The following is a 19,897-nucleotide window of genomic DNA, read 5'->3' as shown; positions in this document are numbered from 1 at the left end:
TTGCTCATGAGTGTTGACCAATCTTTCACATATTTGTGAATTTTTCAGTTTTATTCCTGTTTCGTATCATTTATAGTTCATATAATTGTGATAGAAAATATTTATTTGGTGGTTCCATGTTTGCCTGAATCTTCATTATCTATCTACCCTGCATTTATGTCTTTTAGTATAATTAAAAGAATTTGAAGGAGCAATTGCCTTTTCCAGTTTCTGCAAACTGGTTTCAGTAGGTAAAGCCCTTCTCTTGTCTGTCCCCTGGGCTGATGAGATTGCCTCTGCAATCACAGTAGGTTTGGATTTGGGCACCTCATGTGGCTGCTGCAGGGTCTGCGAAGGGGGTCTGTGGCTGGAAGCACTGTTACCAGTGGCTTAAAGCATGAATCCTGTGTGGTGCCTCAGCATACTGGGCTGCCCCCAGGTCCTTGCTCAGCAGGGCTGGACCTGGGACGAGGGTTTGCTATAAGATCTCCATGTGGGTCTGCAGATGTCAGGCTTGTTACCAGGTATACAAATGGGAGTGGCTCCTACCTGGTCCTTGAGTCTCCCACTGGATCACTGAGCAGTGTGCCTTGGCGGGCAGGATTGGACCTCCTGCCAGCTTCCTGAGCAGGCAAGACTGCCCCAGACCTCGATTAACAGGGGCTAAAAATTAATCACAGGGCTGCTCCAAATCCACAAGTTGATGAGCCTGCCTCTGGGGGCAAGGTTGAGCCTGTCATTTTGTGGGTTGCTTGGCAGGCAAAAATGCTCCTTGCTCCTTGACTGTGGCTGAAGTACTAGAGCTTGGTCTTATGCTGCTTCAGGGTCTAAGACCAAAATTGGCAAGTCTGTTACCCAAGACACAGTCAGGCATGATTCCTTCTGGTCCTTTGGCCAGTGTTGCCAGTGGCAGGGTTATGGCAAAATCCATAAGGAGATGAAGCTGTTTCCAGGTCGGTGGCCTGGACCATGGTTGGCAAACTTGCCACCTGGGCATGGGCCTGTCTTCTCAAAACAGCACTCCTTGGTTTTGGGCTCCAGCAGGACTTTGCAACTTCCTACCTAGATCACAAAGCTCCCACACAAACATGTTTGCCGAGGGATGGCTGCCAAATTATTGTTGCTGTAGGGGGGCTACAATTCGAGGATCTCTTATCCTATCATCCTGCTGACCACTTTTTAAAATATGTAAGTTTGACTGCTCACAGTGAATGCATTCAAAGATATTTTAATAATATAGACATATTTTAATTATCTCTTCATATTAATTTTATTAATTGTAAGGCAAAAATAAAAATTTGGACATTCTTTATATAGTATGATATGTGGATTAAGTATAAGATTAATATTTGAAAAAAATAAAGGTTTTGGAAATTATACTCTCATACTGACTAAAGATTATTATTTTCTGGTTCTTCTTTAGCAGTTATTTGTGTCTCTTCATTTAAAAATATATCAGTGAAAGCACATTTTTGTCACAGGTTCTGAATGTTGAATGGAGACGAGACCACCCAAGAGGCAGAGACCCCTACCCGGGAAATAACTCCAACTAGCCAATTGCGGAGTCAAATAACAAACTTTATTGCAGATTCGAATCTGGGCTGCCACGGCGGCAATGGCACAGGCCAGGAGCAGCAGCAGCCGTTACAAAGCAGTCCCCTTTTAAGCACTCTTCAAACAAGCACATTCCAAACAAGGGGGGTGGAGGTCCACGGGGCTGAAGCTGATTAGTTTCTATATTGCTTAACCTTGTGGTTGCATGCATCGGCCAGATGGCCTAATCTCCCTTCTTGGTTTGTTCTGCTATCTTAGCCTTGACTAACCCAGACTGTTTGGCCTTCAGGTCCAGGAGGGGGAGGGAGTAGCAACTTTCTACCTTCCAGGCAAGGTCAGTTATTTTCCACTCCTTACTAAATAGAATATTTGATACACAAAATCCATTGGTACCAAATGACATGCAATGTTTAACTGCCAAGATTAATTACTTAAATTTAACTTTCCTTGAAACAATTCTCAGTAAGAAACAAATTGATAGCTGAAACAATTAATATTTTAACAACAGCATCAAATGCACAATAAGCCAAAAATATTCCCTTAAATCATGTCATTTTTAGCTTCAAAATTATTTTAAAAATACAGGTAAAAGTTGAGTAGTATTTAATGTGATGCATGAACATATTAATTTATTTTAAAACTAGGCATTTTAAATTAGTTATATTTCCCTCAGAACAAATATATCCACATTTCTCTAGAGCTATGTTTACTATTAGGGAGGTTAGGTGAACTAATCTTTAAATTTCATTCCTTCTCAAGACTCCATGATTCTACCCTGTTATTTAGCTGTCCTTGTTTTTTCATTATATTTTTCAATTCCTGCATTCATGCACTGGTCAAAGAGCTTGCCATCAAAGAAATAGAGAACTTTGGCATTTTCTGAGTCCCTATATTTTTCTCTACATTCATTTCTCTCTTGCAAACAGCATCAAATCTGTACACTAGTCTATTCTGAAGGAATTCCTTAAGGTCACTAACATGGAAGCCTGCTCAGAGCATTCTTAAATTTGTTCTATCCAGCACTTGCTTGTATTTGCTGAGGTACCTGGTTTAGTACAAATGCATTACAACTTTTCATCTTCCTTCTATAGCTCACAATAGTTATCTGGCTCACCATTATTTCATTTAATGTACTTTGCTTCTGGGTGTTTTTTGTCTCAAGGTATCTAACATATCTATGTCCATATTGCCAAATAGCAAAATCAGTTTGTATTCAATTTCTTCTTCCAGATGCTATTAATTCCAGTTACAGATGAAAAATCTTCTTCCATGGCAACAACATGAGACGATTTTACTTAATAATAGCATTTCCTTTTTAGGTTTGAGTTCATTTTATATATTTGGCAGCCCTCAAAAGTCTTTAGCTTATATTATTTCATTGTTTAGGCTTTATTAGCTTGGATCCACATTTTAAAATGTGTCTTCTTTTTTATAAAGTGATGTAATCCTAACTCTATTTAAATGATCATGTTTTGATTTTTCCTTTATAATGAAAAATGACAAATGGGGCATAGAAACATCTGGGTAATGAACTGAATATTAGTTCAGTCTTTCAATGGCAGTGAAATATTTACAGGATTCCTATAACCATGGTTTATATTTTAAAATGCTCATTACCCCTTTCTTTAAAAAAAAATCTAACACAATACCTCTTTTAATAAAGAAGTTGTACTGTCACAGCCTATTAAACGTTAGGTCCCATATCACAATTTTGATTCCATCCCAGCTTAAACAAACTATATGTTTAAAAAGAAAGAATGGCTGATGTTAGCTTCAATTTCTATTCCAAAGAAATAGGTATACAAGAACGTAAAACAGATCAGTTTTTGGTGTAGGACTGACTGGCATGATGGCAGGTGTGATTGGAGTAGCAAACCTATTTCAGATGGCAAAATTGGTGACAAGGGTAAAAATATGTGACATAATGAGATAAACCAACTAGGATCTTCAAAGTTCTAGCAGAGGGACTATGGCTGTGAAGAGTCCTAAGAAAATGCCTAGGTCTAAGCCAGCACATGATAAAGAGATATTCTAGAGGCAATCTACAGTGACTATAGAGAAAGTAACAAAAATTATCTGTCATTGTGTTTAAACCTTTCTGCCATAGGCTTTGGCAGAGAATCCCGTATATCAAAAGCAGGCTAAACATAAAACTAAATGTATATACAATGTATATTTGACAACCTATGGCTGCCTATTGTGACTGTGACAGCAGGCCTAGCCTAAGAGATAAGGCCAGTTCTTTGTCCTGAGGGGCTAACCAGGGTGTGACAAACCATGTGACAGTCAATCTAGCGGGCCCAAGAGATAGGGCCAGTTCCTTGTTCTGAGGGATCAATCAGGAGTGACTTACCAGCAGTGGAATGGGAAGGGAGGTATAAGAGGAGGGACTGCCCCTCCATCAGGGCTCTCACCTGGGTGTTTGCCGGCTGCTGCGTCAGCCAAGGTTTGAGCCCGGATTCGAATCTGTAATAAACTCTAGCATGCTTAATCAAATTGGCTCCGGTGGTCCATCTCTTGGGGACTCGCTTCGTAACATTTGGAGGCCCCAGCGAGATCCCACCAGGGGGGCTTCTCAGTAAGCCCCTCTAAAAAAAAATTTTAAGAAATTTCACGTCCTCTGGAACATCGGACCACGCCCGGATCTGCCTGCTCGGCGCCGGTAAGTCAGGCCTGGTTTTTCTTTTAAATTTCTTGAAGCTTCTTGTCCTGGTTTGGTACGTACCCTGTTATCGTGAACTCGGGAGGCGGGACGCCGCTAAACTCCCGGTTCGCAACCGAGGTGGTGATGACCACCGAGGCCTGGTTTTGGAGTCTGGAGACTCCCTGGTTCTGGTTGGTTTTGGAATGTGGAGATTCCATGGTTCTGGTCTGAGTGAGTGTTGTTCTGGTCTGAGTGAGTGTTGTGAGTGTTGAGAGAGTGCGGCCGCAATCAAGTGTGTGAGAATTGGTAAAAGTGTTTTCGTTTTTTCTCTTTTGGATTTGTTTTGGACTTATTTGTTGCCTAACTGTTTATAGATTGGGAAGAAAGAGAGAAATGGGGCAAGGAAACTCGAAGGAGAGTCACCTAAGTCCCCTTGAATGTATGATTAAAAATTTTTCTGACTTCAGAAAACGGGGTGAAGGCTATGGTGTTTCTGTAGATGCCTTCACTCTCCGGAGACTCTGTGAGTTGGAGTGGCCGAGATTTGGTGTTGATTGGCCTTCAACAGGGACCGTAGACATGGGGCCCTGTACGGGAGTCCGGCGGATAGTTTATGGAAGCCCCGGGCATCCGGACCAAATTCCATACATTGATATCTGGATTGATGTTCTTTTTGATAACCCCAAATGGCTGAAGAAGTGTGGTTGTCTCCCTGACAAAGGAAAATTGGGAAAGAGACCTCCCAGGTCCGTCTTACTCGCCCGGCCACAGGCGAGCAGAGAGAAGCCGAGTCAGGCCCCTTCAGCACCCCCTGTTTTAGAGGCTCCTGAGGAAGACCCGATGTCGGGCCTGAAATTCCCTTGCCCACCCCCTTATGTGGCCGCAGCTGCCTCCACTACCTCGCCAGGCGAGGGGAAGGGGCCTGACCGCCCAGTGAGATCCCAGATGAGAGTGGAGTATCCCCCCCTGCCCCGAGAAGGAGCCGCTGAGAAGGAACCCCTTGTGTCACCTGACTCTTCCAGGTCTGGTGAGGGGGATAGGAAAGGGACCACCCTTGATGAGCTCCCCCTCAGCCCTCCCCACACTCGTTCGGGAGCTCAGTTTAGTGAAAGCCGACGGGCTGCCCTGTTACCGCTTAGGGAGGTGGGAGAAACGGACTCCCATGGGCTGAGCCTAAGGACTTATGTTCCTTTTACCACCTCGGATTTATACAATTGGAAGAATCAGAATCCCCCCTTTTCACAGAACCCCCAGGGGCTGATAACTTTACTGGAGTCTGTATTCTACACTCACCAGCCCACCTGGGATGACTGCCAACAACTACTAAATACCCTGTTTACCAGAGAGGAGAGAGAGAGAATAAAGACTGAAGGGAGAAAGCAAGTTCTTGACGGCCATGGGGAGCCGGTTACAGATTCAGCCCTGATTGACACCGTCTTCCCCTTGGCCCGCCCTAATTGGAACCACAATTCGATGTCAGGAAGGGAGGCTCTTGACCATTACCGCCAGGTTCTCCTGAGAGGCATTCGGGCTGCCGCTCGAAAGCCTACCAATCTCTCTAAGGTGACCGAGACCAAACAAGGGCCAAATGAGAGTCCGGCGGCTTTCCTCGAGCGACTATGTGAGGCCTATAGGACGTATACACCTATAGATCCTGATGCCCCGGCAAATCAGGCAGCCCTTGTGGTCCAATTTGTAGCTCAGTCAGCCCCAGACATCAGGAAAAAATTACAGAAACTAGAAGGCTTTGAAGGGAAGTCTCTTTCTGAGCTGCTGGCTATAGCCCAGAGGGTTTTTGAAAACCGAGAGGACCCATCACAGGCCCTGACCCAGAAGATGGCCAAGGTCCTCATAGCCATAGAAGAGAGGGACAGAGGAAAAGGGGGAAATGGGCAAGGAAAAGGAAAAGGAAAAGGAAGATGGCACAGGCAAGGTCAGAGACAATTGCTCGGGCGGAATCAGTGTGCGTATTGCAAGAAGACAGGTCATTGGAAGAATGAGTGCCCTGAGAGACCAAGGGAAAAGAGGTCGGAGCCCAGTCCAGTCTTGGTGGAAGAAGTAGACTGAGGACGTCAGGGCTCCTCCACCCCCCGGGAGCCCCGGGTAACACTAACCGTGGGGGGCAAGCCTGTTGACTTCTTGGTAGATACTGGGGCCACCCACTCTGTCCTCCTAGAGCCTGAAGGCCCATTGTCCTCCCGAAGAACAGCTATTGTGGGGGCAACTGGGAAACTGAAATCTTACCCTTGGTCCCAGGCCCGCATCACCAACATAGGAGAGAAAACGGTCACTCATTCCTTCCTTGTCATCCCTGAATGCCCCGAGCCACTCCTGGGAAGGGACCTCCTCCAAAAGTTAAAGGCCACTATCTCCTTCACAGAGGAGGGCCCCCAAGTCAAAACGGGGGAAGGAAAAATTCTTGTTACGTTCCCGCTTGAAGAAGAGTACAGGTTACTCGATGAGCCTTCCCCGGGGATGGAATCTGACCTCCTAGCAAAGTGGCACCAGGAGATCCCGGAGGTATGGGCTGAAACGAATCCGCCAGGCTTCGCAGGGCACCGGCCCCCAATAGTCGTCCAACTCCTGAGCACTGCTCTGCCAGTCCGTGTCCGCCAGTATCAAATCAGTGGAAAAGCCAGGGTGGGGATCTCCAAACATATCAAGAGGCTTAAAGAAGCAGGGATCTTAGTTCCGTGCCAATCGGCCTGGAACACTCCACTCCTACCTGTGCAAAAACCAGGCACAGAGGACTTCAGGCCAGTCCAGGACTTAAGGGAAGTCAATAAGCGGGTAGAGACAATACACCCAACTGTTCCAAACCCCTACACCCTGCTCAGCCTCCTTAAACCAGACCAACAATTTTATTCAGTGCTGGATTTAAAGGATGCATACTTCTGCCTCCCCTTAGCATCCCAGAGTCAGCCCATTTTCGCATTTGAGTGGGTAGACCCAGAGAGAGGGGACTCAGGACAACTGACTTGGACACGCTTGCCCCAGGGGTTCAAGAACTCTCCCACTCTCTTCGATGAGGCTCTAAGTCAGGATCTCCAGGACTTCAGAGCCAGGCATCCGGAGGCCACATTACTCCAGTATGTGGACGACCTCCTCCTGGCTGCCTCATCTTTATCGGAGTGTCAAGAAGTCACCCGGGACTTACTAAAAACTCTAGGGAGCCTCGGCTACCGAGTCTCAGCTAAAAAGGCCCAACTCTGCAAGACTGAGGTTACGTATTTGGGGTACCATCTTCGCCGAGGAGAGCGCACCCTCTCTCAGAGCCGGATTCAAGCCATCCTGCAGATCCCCACTCCAACCACCAAAAGGCAAGTACGGGAGTTCCTCGGGGCTGTCGGGTACTGTAGACTGTGGATCTTAGGCTTTGCAGAGATTGCTAAGCCACTGTACACCGCCACTGGGGGAAAGGATCCAGCCCTTACCTGGACTACAGCAGAAGAAGCAGCATTCAATGCACTCAAGACAGCATTGGTGAGTGCCCCTGCTTTGGCCCTGCCAGACCTTGAAAAACCATTTCACTTGTTTGTAGCTGAGTCCCGGGGAGTAGCGAAGGGGGTGCTAACCCAGACACTAGGTCCCTGGAGACGGCCAGTTGCCTACTTGTCAAAAAGACTGGACCCTGTGGCTGCTGGGTGGCCCGGGTGCTTACGCGCCATTGCGGCCACAGCCACCCTGGTAAAGGAGGCATCAAAGTTGACTTTTGGCCAGAACCTTCAAGTTACGGCTCCCCACAATGTGGAACAGCTATTACGGGCCCCCCCAGAAAGGTGGCTTTCAAATGCTCGAATAACCCAGTATCAAGTCCTCCTTCTTGATCCTCCAAGAATAAGTTTCCTCCAAACTGCTGCCTTAAACCCTGCCACGTTGCTGCCAGAGCCTAGAGAGGATGCCCCACTCCATGATTGCGGCGAGATACTCACGTCCCTGACTTCTCTAAGGGCGGATCTCACTGACATCCCTCTACCCGAGGCCGATGAGACCCTCTTTACAGATGGGAGCAGTTTTGTGGAAGAGGGCACCCGATATGCAGGAGCGGCCGTAGTCACTCTGGAAACTGTCATCTGGGCGCAAGCCCTAGGACATGGGACTTCTGCTCAAAGGGCTGAATTGATTGCCCTAACCCAGGCGCTCCGATGGGGAAAGGGAAAGAGAGTCAATATCTACACGGACAGTAGGTATGCCTTTGCCACTGTTCATGTACATGGAGCCCTATACAGGGAAAGGGGCCTCCTCACGGCAGGAGGGAAGGACATTAAAAACTCTCAAGAAATCCTGAACTTACTGTCCTCAGTTTGGGGACCCAAGGAGGTGGCAGTCATCCATTGCAGGGGACACCAGAAAGACAACTCTGAGATATCCAGGGGAAACCGTCTAGCCGACCAAACAGCTAGGGACATTGCCAAAAGACCAGTAGGGCCCCTGGAGGTCCTGATCCTCCAGAGGGATGTCACTCCTCCGAGCCCTCATTACACCTCAGAGGAGGAGGAACTAGGTCAGAAGCTCCAAGGGACAAAGAACGAAGGAGGATGGGTCCGCCTGCCCGATGGGAGGATCTTCCTTCCCCAGGCCTTGGGAAGGAAAATAGTTGAGCAAACACATCGGAACACCCACCTGGGAGGAACTAAACTGGCCGAGCTCCTCCGGAAGAGCTATTTTCTAAAGGGACTGTATAAACTCACTCAGGACATTGCTCGAAGATGCCACACGTGTGCCAGGGTGAATCCTAACCCTATTCAAGTTAGGGAACCTGGAGTTCGGTTCAGGGGAAGCACCCCGGGAGAGCACTGGGAGCTGGACTTTACGGAGCTACCTGCGGTGAGAGGAGGCTACAGGTACCTCCTTGTATTAGTGGACACCTTCTCGGGTTGGCCAGAGGCATTTGCCACCAGAAAAGAGACAGCGCAGGTAGTGGTTAAACAATTAGTCTCTGAAATTCTCCCCCGGTTTGGCCTACCACTATATCTGGGGTCTGACAATGGTCCGGCGTTCACCGCCCAGGTCACCAAACAATTGGCATCCTCTCTAAAAATTAACTGGAAACTTCATTGCATATACAGACCTCAGAGTTCAGGACAGGTAGAAAGGATGAATCGGACCCTCAAGGAGTTTTTAACAAAACTGAGACTCGAAACTGGCGGTGATTGGGTAAGTCTCCTCCCTTTCGCCCTCCTTCGGGCCAGATGTACCCCTTATTCACAGGGTTTTACCCCTTATGAGATCATTTTTGGAAGGCCACCCCCAATCCTTCCCAGGCTTGGGGAGGAACATCTCGGGGCCATTCACAACCAACATCTTCTTAAGTCATTGCAGGCACTCCAGCTTACTCGGAGAGCAATCCAGAAGACAGTCAGAGGAGAAGAGACAGGGAGAAGCCAAACTTCCAGAAACCCAGTCGTCGAACCTGGGGAGCTGGTCTGGGTTAAGAAGCTCAACCCCGGTCAACTTGAGCCTCGGTGGGACGGCCCATTCACTGTTGTCCTCAGCACCCCCACAGCGGTAAAGGTTGCAGGGAAGCAACATTGGATCCACCACACCCGACTGAAAAAGGCAGAGGGTGACCAGAAGGGAGAATGGAGAATCCAACCCACGTCCGACCCTCTAAAGGTCAAATTTTCCCTTTCCTAGTCGTCCTCATCTTGAGCCCTACAGGGGCAAGTTCCTCTACCCCCTCTCAGCCTACCCTCTATCGCTGGGAAGTTACTCGAACTCTAGATGGATCTGTAATAGCAAATACTACAACAGCCGGGTACCCTACCCTTCATTTTGACCTATGTAAAATGTTTGGAGAAGATTGGGGAAGATCGAGGAAGGGGAACTCTCTAAGATTTGGATACCGGGGAGGAGGAGGGGCAGCAGTCCAAGGCTACGGCTGCGGGGATCGTAGCCTAGAAAAAGGACTATGGCACAGTGAACATTACATCTGCCCTCGGGAAGGTCCTAGTGAGTGCGGGGGTAAAGATAGTTATTATTGCGCTGCATGGGGATGTGAGACTCTTGCCCTCTGGACAACTAGAGATAGGGATATCAGATTCACCAGAGAGATACGCCCAGGGGCTCCAGACCAAGCTGGAACTTGCCGTGTAGGTAACTGCAACCCAGTGAAGCTTGAAATCATCACGTGGAGAGCAAGTTATTGGATGGGAGGGAAGACATGGGGCCTCAGACTCTACGTTTCTGGAAAGGACCCTGGGATTCTCTTTACAATACAAAGAAAATCCTTACCACATCAGGGAAGTCCTATAGGCCCCCTGAGACCCATTCTAGGGCCACCAACTCCCACCTATCATCCCCCATTGAACTTTTCCCCTAGAGTAGCAATTAGAGTAGCAAATAAACTGAAGCCTGGCCAACTGGACGCACCTCTCTACTTCCCCACGAATGTATTAAGAACTTTAGAAGCCATGTTCAGGTTCCTAAACAAATCCTCCCCCAACCTCACGGATGACTGTTGGTTATGTCTCAACCCTGAACCCCCTTATTATTCAGGGATTGCTGTTAACATCTCTCTTGGAGATACCCCACAGGACATAAAGAACATCTCCATGGATGCTGCGGAGGATCACTGCCAGTGGGGTCGTAACCCGAAACTCACCCTCGGGGATCTACAAGGACAAGGGACATGCTTGATGCCTGCTAATTACCCTCTGAAGGACTCTTTCTACGCCTCATCCTGCGCCTCCACCATCCTGCTACCGGAGGAGCCATCTCGGGGAGGAGCAGCCCTGCTGGCTGCCCCTGAAGGGACTTGGTGGGCTTGTACCAATGGGATAACTCCTTGTGCCTTTCCCCCGTTTCTCATAGACAAGGAATCGCCAGGCCTTTGCATCTTAGCACACATACTTCCTCAGGTCTATTACTTCTCTGGGGAAGGGGGCCGAGAACACTTAGGTCTCGCCCCAAACCGGGTTAAGAGGGCCCCAGTCCTTGTTCCCCTTTTACTGGGAATTGGAATTGCAGGATCAGCGGCTGTGGGAACATCAGCCCTTGTTAAGGGGAACCAGGACTACAAAGAATTGAGCCAACAGATAGATACTGACCTTAGCACTCTTGAGAGTACAGTCAGCAAGCTAGAAGGGTCACTGAGCTCCCTAGCTGAAGTTGTCCTCCAGAATAGACGAGGTTTAGACCTACTTTTTCTCAAACAGGGAGGGCTTTGCCTAGCCCTGGGTGAAGCTTGTTGTTTTTATACCAACCACTCTGGAGTCATAAAGGAGAGCCTTAGCCAACTAAGAAAAAGATTAAAGGAAAGGGAGGAAGCCAGGGCCAGCCAGGGGAACTGGTATGAAAACCTCTTTACGTGGTCCCCTTGGCTAACAACTCTTATTAGTGCCTTAGCCGGCCCCCTCCTCATTCTATTGCTAGCTCTAACTGTGGGACCTTGTTTGTTCAGATCTCTGGTAAGTTTAATACAATCCAGAGTCCAGGACCTTAAGATCATGGTTCTCCGAACTCACTACCATAACCTTGCTACGGAAGACAGGGAAGAGGATGAATCAAAGATTTGATTCTCCAGTAAGACCAGTAGGGAATGTGACTGTGACAGCAGGCCTAGCCTAAGAGATAAGGCCAGTTCTTTGTCCTGAGGGGCTAACCAGGGTGTGACAAACCATGTGACAGTCAATCTAGCGGGCCCAAGAGATAGGGCCAGTTCCTTGTTCTGAGGGATCAATCAGGAGTGACTTACCAGCAGTGGAATGGGAAGGGAGGTATAAGAGGAGGGACTGCCCCTCCATCAGGGCTCTCACCTGGGTGTTTGCCGGCTGCTGCGTCAGCCAAGGTTTGAGCCCGGATTCGAATCTGTAATAAACTCTAGCATGCTTAATCAAATTGGCTCCGGTGGTCCATCTCTTGGGGACTCGCTTCGTAACACCTATGTTACTCAGGATCTTTTAAAGCTCAACACTGGCACAGCACATGCACACTCCAAACATCAAGTCTCCGAACACTACTGAGACTCCAGGGAAATCCTTTCATCTCTTGCCACCATTTCCAAATTTAAAGATAACTTATTGGTTGTTTCACTACTATCATGGCAAAGAGACACAGTATAATTATGAGGAAAGATAACTAATAAACTTGGTAAACCTTAAATTACATGAATATAACAGATCCTTGCAAATTAAAATTTCATAAAAAGTTTTTAAAACCTAAAGAGATTTTTTTTTTTTTTTTTTTTTTTTTTTTTTTTTTTTTTACTAATCTTAAATGTTAATTGAATAATGTGAATCAAATATAGTACATGTGAACTAAGCAGTGAAGCAGGAATTTTGAGGAACATAGGCAGGCTCAGGGATTTTTTTGAATTGGGGTCCTTAGGAAAAACACATGGGCTGCAGACTGGGAGAAGGTACATTTCCTTAACAAAAGGAAGCCAGGTGCAGTTACATTTCCATAAGACAAGGGAGGCAGCAATTGGTATATTTCCATCAGACAAGGGAACTGGAAGTAGCCAAGAAAGGTCTATTTTTACAAAATAAAGAGAAGGAAGCCCTCCATTCAGAAAGAGAATAGAAAAACAATAAGGGGAGGAGAGTGGAAAACCTCACAGGTCCCAAGTGAGGTTCAACCTTTGAGCCCAGGAGTTACTATAGTAACCAGTCTAAGGAGATGGCTACCCATCAAAGGGGATATCAAGGCACCAGGATCTGTAGCCTATATAAGCCATAGGGATAGGGAAATCTGTGAGACCCTTTTCCCCCTCCCTACTTGGGAATCCATTCTGTGGGACTCTTCCTCTTGCTCCACGTGGGAGTCTGTACTTGTTCTTCAATATTCTCCACCTGTGCTATACCACTTTCTGTCCATGGATTCATTCTTCTGTTCTGGTGGGCAAAGAATCTGGGTTCCAGTCCAAAAATTCTGTATCAGCAGCATTCCAAAATTTCTAGGAAATTAGAAAAGAAAAGCATTTGCATGACTATGAAGAAGAATAAGATTCAAGTAATTCCAAAAATGATTTCCTATTCAGACTATTTTTCTGATAGACATCAAACAAGTTAACTTTTGGTAATTATTTTTTTAATTAACAATGAATTGTTTAACATCCCCCTCCCCCCCCCCCCCGATTTCTTTATAATATTATAGCTTGTAAAAATATTTAAAGAGTTTAAGAAGTTCTGTATAAATTCACACAATATTTGAATATTATATCTGTGGTTAATGTCTGAATCTTAATACTGCTTTAAAAATATATTGATAAATTTAGTTTTTCCTGCTTCAACAAAATAAAATGCCTCCAAATTGAACTTATTAAGAGACTATTTAAGAATTCCAATGAGTCAAGAAACATGTATATTGGCACTACTATTGGTTATACACAAATTATCTTAAAATATCAATTGTAATGTTAATTTGTGAATTATCTGAAATATCATGAATACATATTTAAGTATATATTTATTTATTTTAGAGAGGAAAAAAAGAGGGAGGGTGAGAGAGAAAGAGAAGGAGAGAAACATCGTGTGAGAGACGAACATCCCATATACACCCTGACCAGAGATCAAACCCACAACCTAGCATGTGCTCTGGGAATCAAACCTGCAACCTTAGGAGCACCAGACAACACTTATCCAACTGAGCCACACTGACATATATTTTTATACTGATTTATAATCTGTTTATTTTACTTTACATTCAAACTTCATCAAAGAATACATTAACAGTAATATTTAAATAAAATTATTATATTTGATATATTGCTGACATAGTAATAAATATTGTTTTCATGTATTTTCTAATTTTTATTTTATAGAGGTAAACTTTCAAAGTAGAAAGTCAGATATGTTATTTAACAATATATTAGCTTAATTTGTAACCTTTATGTGAAGCCTTCATTTGCATTCATTCAGTGTCTTGCAGACATTAGCACAGTCCTCATTATCTGATAGAGTAATTTTTTGGTAGATTTCCTTTAATTTACTTATCCCTTGATTACTCTTTTATCAACTACTAATAAAAACAATAATCAACAGTAAATGTAGTCTAGAGATTTAATCACGGTTCATATTTTAATATTTCTCTTTTATCTATTTTGTCAATCTCCCCTTGCATATGAAATTCACAGCCTATAGTATTAAAACTTGTTCCAGTTTTTCCCTATGCTCTCACTCAATGTGTAAATTTGTCCTACTTTTCTAATCAAATACATATGAATTATAAAAGTTATTTTATCTTATTTAAATTAATTGATACAAAGGTTATATCAGTTATAAAAAAGTTGTTTTCACAGATTAAATAAAATTTTCTAAAAATAACAAATTCATAAAAAATAATAATGGCCTTTGATAATTTGTAGTAATATTCCTGCTGAAATGAGTTTTTTTTCAAGATTAAAAAATTACTTATGATGTTACAGAGTTCCCAAACAATCAAACAATGCAGAAGGAGAGTTTGGAGAGACTTAGTTTATTCATCACACAATGGGCTTAGAGAAAATGATTTCAAATTCTAAGCAAAGCTACAAGCAGAACTTCCCTTTCTATTAAAGAGCCAGCCCTATGTACATTTAGTGGTTATCTCAATGCTGGCCTTGAAAACAGTACAATTCTATCCAATTAAAAAATGCACCTGGCATGGCATTAAGATTATGGGCATATCTAGTCTCCGGCCTACAAGGTCATACAGCTAAGTTTATTATCATCATTCGTCAAACAGGCTAAAGCAGACTAGAAAGCAACATTTTATCTAAGAATAACAGCAGAAAATTCCAAACAGCAGTTTGTTACAAATAGGGGTTTCCTTCTCATTCCTTCTCATTTCCCCCCTTGTCCCACAAGCTTTTCAGCCTTGTGGTACAATGACCACAGGATGTTATGGTGAACAGGGGTGTCGAAATTCTTTTACTACTTCCTGCTGAAAATGGATGCAGTCCAAAGGGTTAACATCCAATTTCTTCCTCTTGGAGAGGATTGTAAGGAATTCTTCTGGCTTGTAGGACCATTTGAAGTTTAAAGGTATCTAGACGGGATGAGATAAAGCAAGTTAACAGATTTAGAAGACATGGTCCTAGGGTTATGGCTATCAGTAGCATTGACAGTGGTCCTGTCAATGGAAGCAGCCATTTCCAGACTCTTCCCTTCCCTTTCTCTGCTGTGAGAAGGTCTAATCTTCTTCAATTCTGGAGAGTAACAGCTGCCAGTGAATGGTTACGATTAAGAAAGTTCAGTAACAGTGAAAGAATTAGCCTTAGCTCCATCTTGTTCCTCTGCTATATAGGAAGCAATAATTTTATGGCACCTCTGTGTTCCAGTAAGGGCAGAAGAGTTCTCCTCCTGGGACTAGCCTCGGGTTCTGGCGGTACTTATAAAAAGACAAAATGAGAATTATTAGAAAGAAAAACAATAATTATCCAGAGATACCAGAGCATTTCCAATTTAAGAAAAAAATAAGAAATATTAGTGTAAGGGAGAATTCAGCAGGGCATTTCTGAATCCCTTGGAGCAGGTTGATCAGCCAGGTCTGTTGTTTCCTTGAAGGTGATCCGCAGGGGGTGTTTCTGGTCAGAGGTCACCTTCTACTCGGGCTGGATGTCACTCGGCTGGTGGGCTGCTTTCACTCAAGAGTGGTGAATCCAGTTGTTCAGTCCTACAACCTTGAGAGCTGTGGCAGTGGTTAGTATGACTGGACAGGGTCCCTTCCAAATTGGCTTAAGGGGCTCTCTTTTCCAGTCTTTTACTCAAACCTGTTCTCCAGGTTTATAAGGATGTACAGCTTTCCCTAGAGAGATGGGTAGTCGGACAGTAACCCATCTGTGGATCTCAAAGACAGTTTTTCCAAGTTCTTGTAGTTGCTTCTGAATTTCTAAGCTTCCTAATTTCCCCCAAATTTCCCTTTGGCCAAATTAAGGGAGGGGGTCTACCATATAGAATTTCAAAGGGAGAGAAACCTACCCTGGCCCTCGGGGCACAGCGTACCCTCAGAGTGCAAGAGACAAGATATCTGTCCAGGGTAAGGTTGTCTCTTGGCATAGCTTAGCCATAGCCTGCTTTAGAGTCCGGTTCATGTGCTCTGCCTTCCCTGAACTCCGAGGTCTGTAAGGTTCCATCTAATTCCTAAAGCCTTAGCTACCTGTTGTACTATTTCTGCTACAAAGGCTCGGCCATTATCAGACCCTAGGGTTAGAGGCATTCCATACCTCAGAACTATGTTCTTCATTAATGCCTTAGTGACTTCTCTCGCCTTTTCAGTGCAAGTGGGATATGCCTCGACCCAGCCTGAAAAGGTATAAACAAGGACTTGAAGGTATCTATTTCCTCTGCCAGACTCTACTTCTGTAAAGTCTACTTCTAAGTCCTCAAAAGGAGCTTGCCCACAGCCCTGAATTCCTATCGTTCCCACAGGACCCTGTTTGGCATTATTCTGTGTACAAAGGAGGCATCGCTGAGAAATTGAGGCAAACAAGGAGGGAAGACTGGCAATTAGGTAATCTCTGCCTAACAAAGCTTCTAGAGCAGTCTTCCTTAAGTGAGTAAGTTCATGCTGCTGTGTGCTAACTGTTCTGGGCCATAGACCCTATGATCTGAGAGTATCCACCAACTTTCTTTTGTTCTTTTGCCTCTTTCTTACTGAGCCCATTCCTCCTCCTGTGGAGTGTATTTTGGAGGTTCAGGTAACTCCGGGGCCAACATGATCTGTGCCAGTGCCATTTGTCCTTTGGCAGCCTGCTTTGCTGCAGCGTCAGGATGCTGGTTTCCTTCTGACACTGAGTCTTTCCCTCTCTGGTGACCTTTGCAATGAATGACAGCTATTTCCTTAGGCTCCCAATGTAGAGGCTGAAAGAAATAATATAGAAAAATTCCCCTGCTAGCCCAGACTTCCCGTGAGAATGTGACCTTTAGAACTGCCCCAGGAAAAACAGGGTATGAGCCACACAGCACCTGGCCACCTGACTCAGCCCCTAGAGGTAGTAAACTGGATGTATTATCAACGTCCTGAGGCGGTTCCACCCTGTTCCTTGTGATAATGTCTATCCTCCCCTCAAGGAATTCCTGTCCCTCTTTCTGGAAGACCCCCTCCCCTTGTCCTTTGTTCTAACTTTGCGGTTTTTGCCTTTATAAGCCTGTAAGAAGTTCTGCTCGGGACTTGACTTGGCTGCTCCTGCGCGAGTAACAGGTCAGGTCCCAGCATGCTGGAATAAATCCTCTTGCTATTTGCATCAAGTGCCGTCTCTTGCGTTTGACTGGGTCGTCGCTGATCCTGGGTCAGGGCAGGGGTCTCCTTCGGGGGGTCCAACATTTTGGGGGCTCGTCCGGGATCGGCGGCCACCCCTCAACCGCGGAGCCGACCTTGGAGGTAAGAAGGGGTACCCCATGTTTGTCTGTCTGGTTCTGTGCTGTGTCGTGTTCATTGTCTGTGAAAGTTTCTGTTCAGGTTCTGGGCGCGCACTTTCGGTTTGGCAGCCGTTCGGTGACTCGTAAGAGTGGCCGGACAGTGGTCGGTAGACGTGCCGGAGGGCCACAGGCTGCAACCCTGGGGGACGCCCCAAGGGTGCGGTAATCAGGTGTCGGGTTCGAGCCCCGGCAATCAGGTGTCGGGTTCGAGCCCCGGCAATCAGGTGTCGGGTTCGAGCCCCGGCAATCAGGTGTCGGGTTCGAGCCCCGGCAATCAGGTGTCGGGTTCGAGCCCCGGCAATCAGGTGTCGGGTTCGAGCCCCGGCAATCAGGTGTCGGGTTCGAGCCCCGGCAATCAGGTGTCGGGTTCGAGCCCCGGCAATCAGGTGTCGGGTTAGAGCCCCGGCAATCAGGTGTCGGGTTCGAGTCCCGGCAATCAGGTATTGTTCTGGTCTGAATGAGTGTTGTTGTGTTGAGAGAGTGCGGCCGCAATTGAGTGTGTGGGAATTGGTAAAAGTGTTTTTGTTTTTACTCTTTTGGATTTGTTTTGGAATTATTTGTTGCTTAACTGTTTATAAATTGGGAAGAAAGAGAAAAATGGGACAAGGAAACTCAAAGGAGAGTCACCTAAGTCCCCTTGAATGCATGGTTAAAAATTTTCCGGACTTAAAAACGAGGTGAAGGCTATGGCGTTTCTGTAGATGCCTTCACTCTCCGGAGACTCTGTGAGTTGGAGTGTCCGACATTTGGGGTTGATCGGCCTTCAACAGGGACCCTAGACATGGGGCCCTGCACGGGGTCCGGCGGATAGTCTATAGGAGCCCTGGGCATCCGGACCAAATTCCATACATTGATATCTGGATTGATGTTCTTTTTGATAACCCCAAATGGCTGAAGGAGTGTGGTTGTCTCTTTGACAAAGGAAAATTGGGAAAGAGACCTCCCAGGTCCGTCTTATTCGCCCGGCCACAGGCGAGCAGAGAGAAAGAAAGAAACCTTTAATTTGTTTAAAGCTGAGTGCTCTGATGGCTAGCAAACCGCCCCGAGTGGCCACTGGGATTCCTTTTTCCCAGGGGTGCTTTGTTTTCTGTCAGAGGGGTATCAGCCCACCTAACAATATGTTTATTGATTTGAAGGTATAAAATTGTAACAATTATGGTACAAAAAATTAAAAGCAGAGACCAAATTCTAAAGTTAACTATTTACAAGAAAGAAGCTTGAACTGGCAAAGTCGCCGCCAAGTCTGCCCAGCGAGCTCAGAAACTAAATGAATCTTATTTCAGACACCTGCCTCCACCAGTCTTCATCAGTGCTGGAGGAACGGTCTCAGAACTGTTTGTTTCAATTAGCCATTTAAGTTTAATGTAATTAATGATTACAGTACATTGTAAAATCTTTAAAGGAAAAGGAAAATATTTTGTGGGCCATTTGGTCCTTGTGTGTGTGTCAACTCAAGTTATAATTTTAAAATCAGTAAGAGCTTGTCAGAAAGTTCAGGGAGTGTGATTGCAGTGGAGGGGTCACCGGTTCCCCCATTGCACCTTTGCTAGCAAGAGGCAAGCGAGGGACAGTCTGATGAAAAACGCCCTGGTGGCAGCACCGCCTTCGCCACCTGGGACCCGCTTGCTCCCTGCCTCCATTCACCTCCAAGAGTTGTTTGAGTAGCTGGAGGCAGCAGATAAATTAAAACTGGTTTCCCAAGTCATTGTAAGCAGCTTTTAAAATTCCCCACCATGAGGCAGAAACTATGATCTGCAGGGGGTGGCAGGTGGTTCCATGGCCTTGCTTACAATGTTTAGTTTTTGTCATTGGTATCAGCTAAGCAGAGTCATATAGCTACTTAAGTATGAATTGTGATTGAGAAATGTAATGTTACTTGCCAGCTTTAAAAGTTCAAAGTATAAATTGAATTAGGAAAAGTTAATTGCAGTAACAATGCCTAGAATATGGCAGGCTAAATTGTATTACATGTGATAAGAATAAGCAGTAATGATCAAAGATCTCAAGGATTGGTTTATTCTCATTTGTCAGATGAGGAATCTATATAATGCTTGAGCCCTATCCAGGTTGTTTCATACAGACCTAAGTAAATTTGTTGGGAATTTATAGTGTGCCTCTTGTGAAGAAGTAGGCCAAGTCATATATTTTTCTCTTAATGTAGAAAAAGTGATAGCCATATTAATTTGTTTTGTTTTGCTTTTCTCATATGCCATTGTTATCATTTCTAATTGCATTGTAAGCTTGAATTTGGGCTTGTACCTGCATCTTGTATTTTGTTTAAACTTTGGGAATCATTTTTGGTTTCAGTCATGTGTATCTACTTTATAGATTTAAGTAGACTTCATCACAAAGGTTTATAATTTATTTAGAATTGTGTTAA

This window comes from Pipistrellus kuhlii, unplaced genomic scaffold, assembly GCF_014108245.1.
Source record: "Pipistrellus kuhlii isolate mPipKuh1 unplaced genomic scaffold, mPipKuh1.p scaffold_m20_p_3, whole genome shotgun sequence".
NCBI lineage: Eukaryota > Metazoa > Chordata > Mammalia > Chiroptera > Vespertilionidae > Pipistrellus > Pipistrellus kuhlii.
This window is presented reverse-complemented; position numbering follows the sequence as displayed.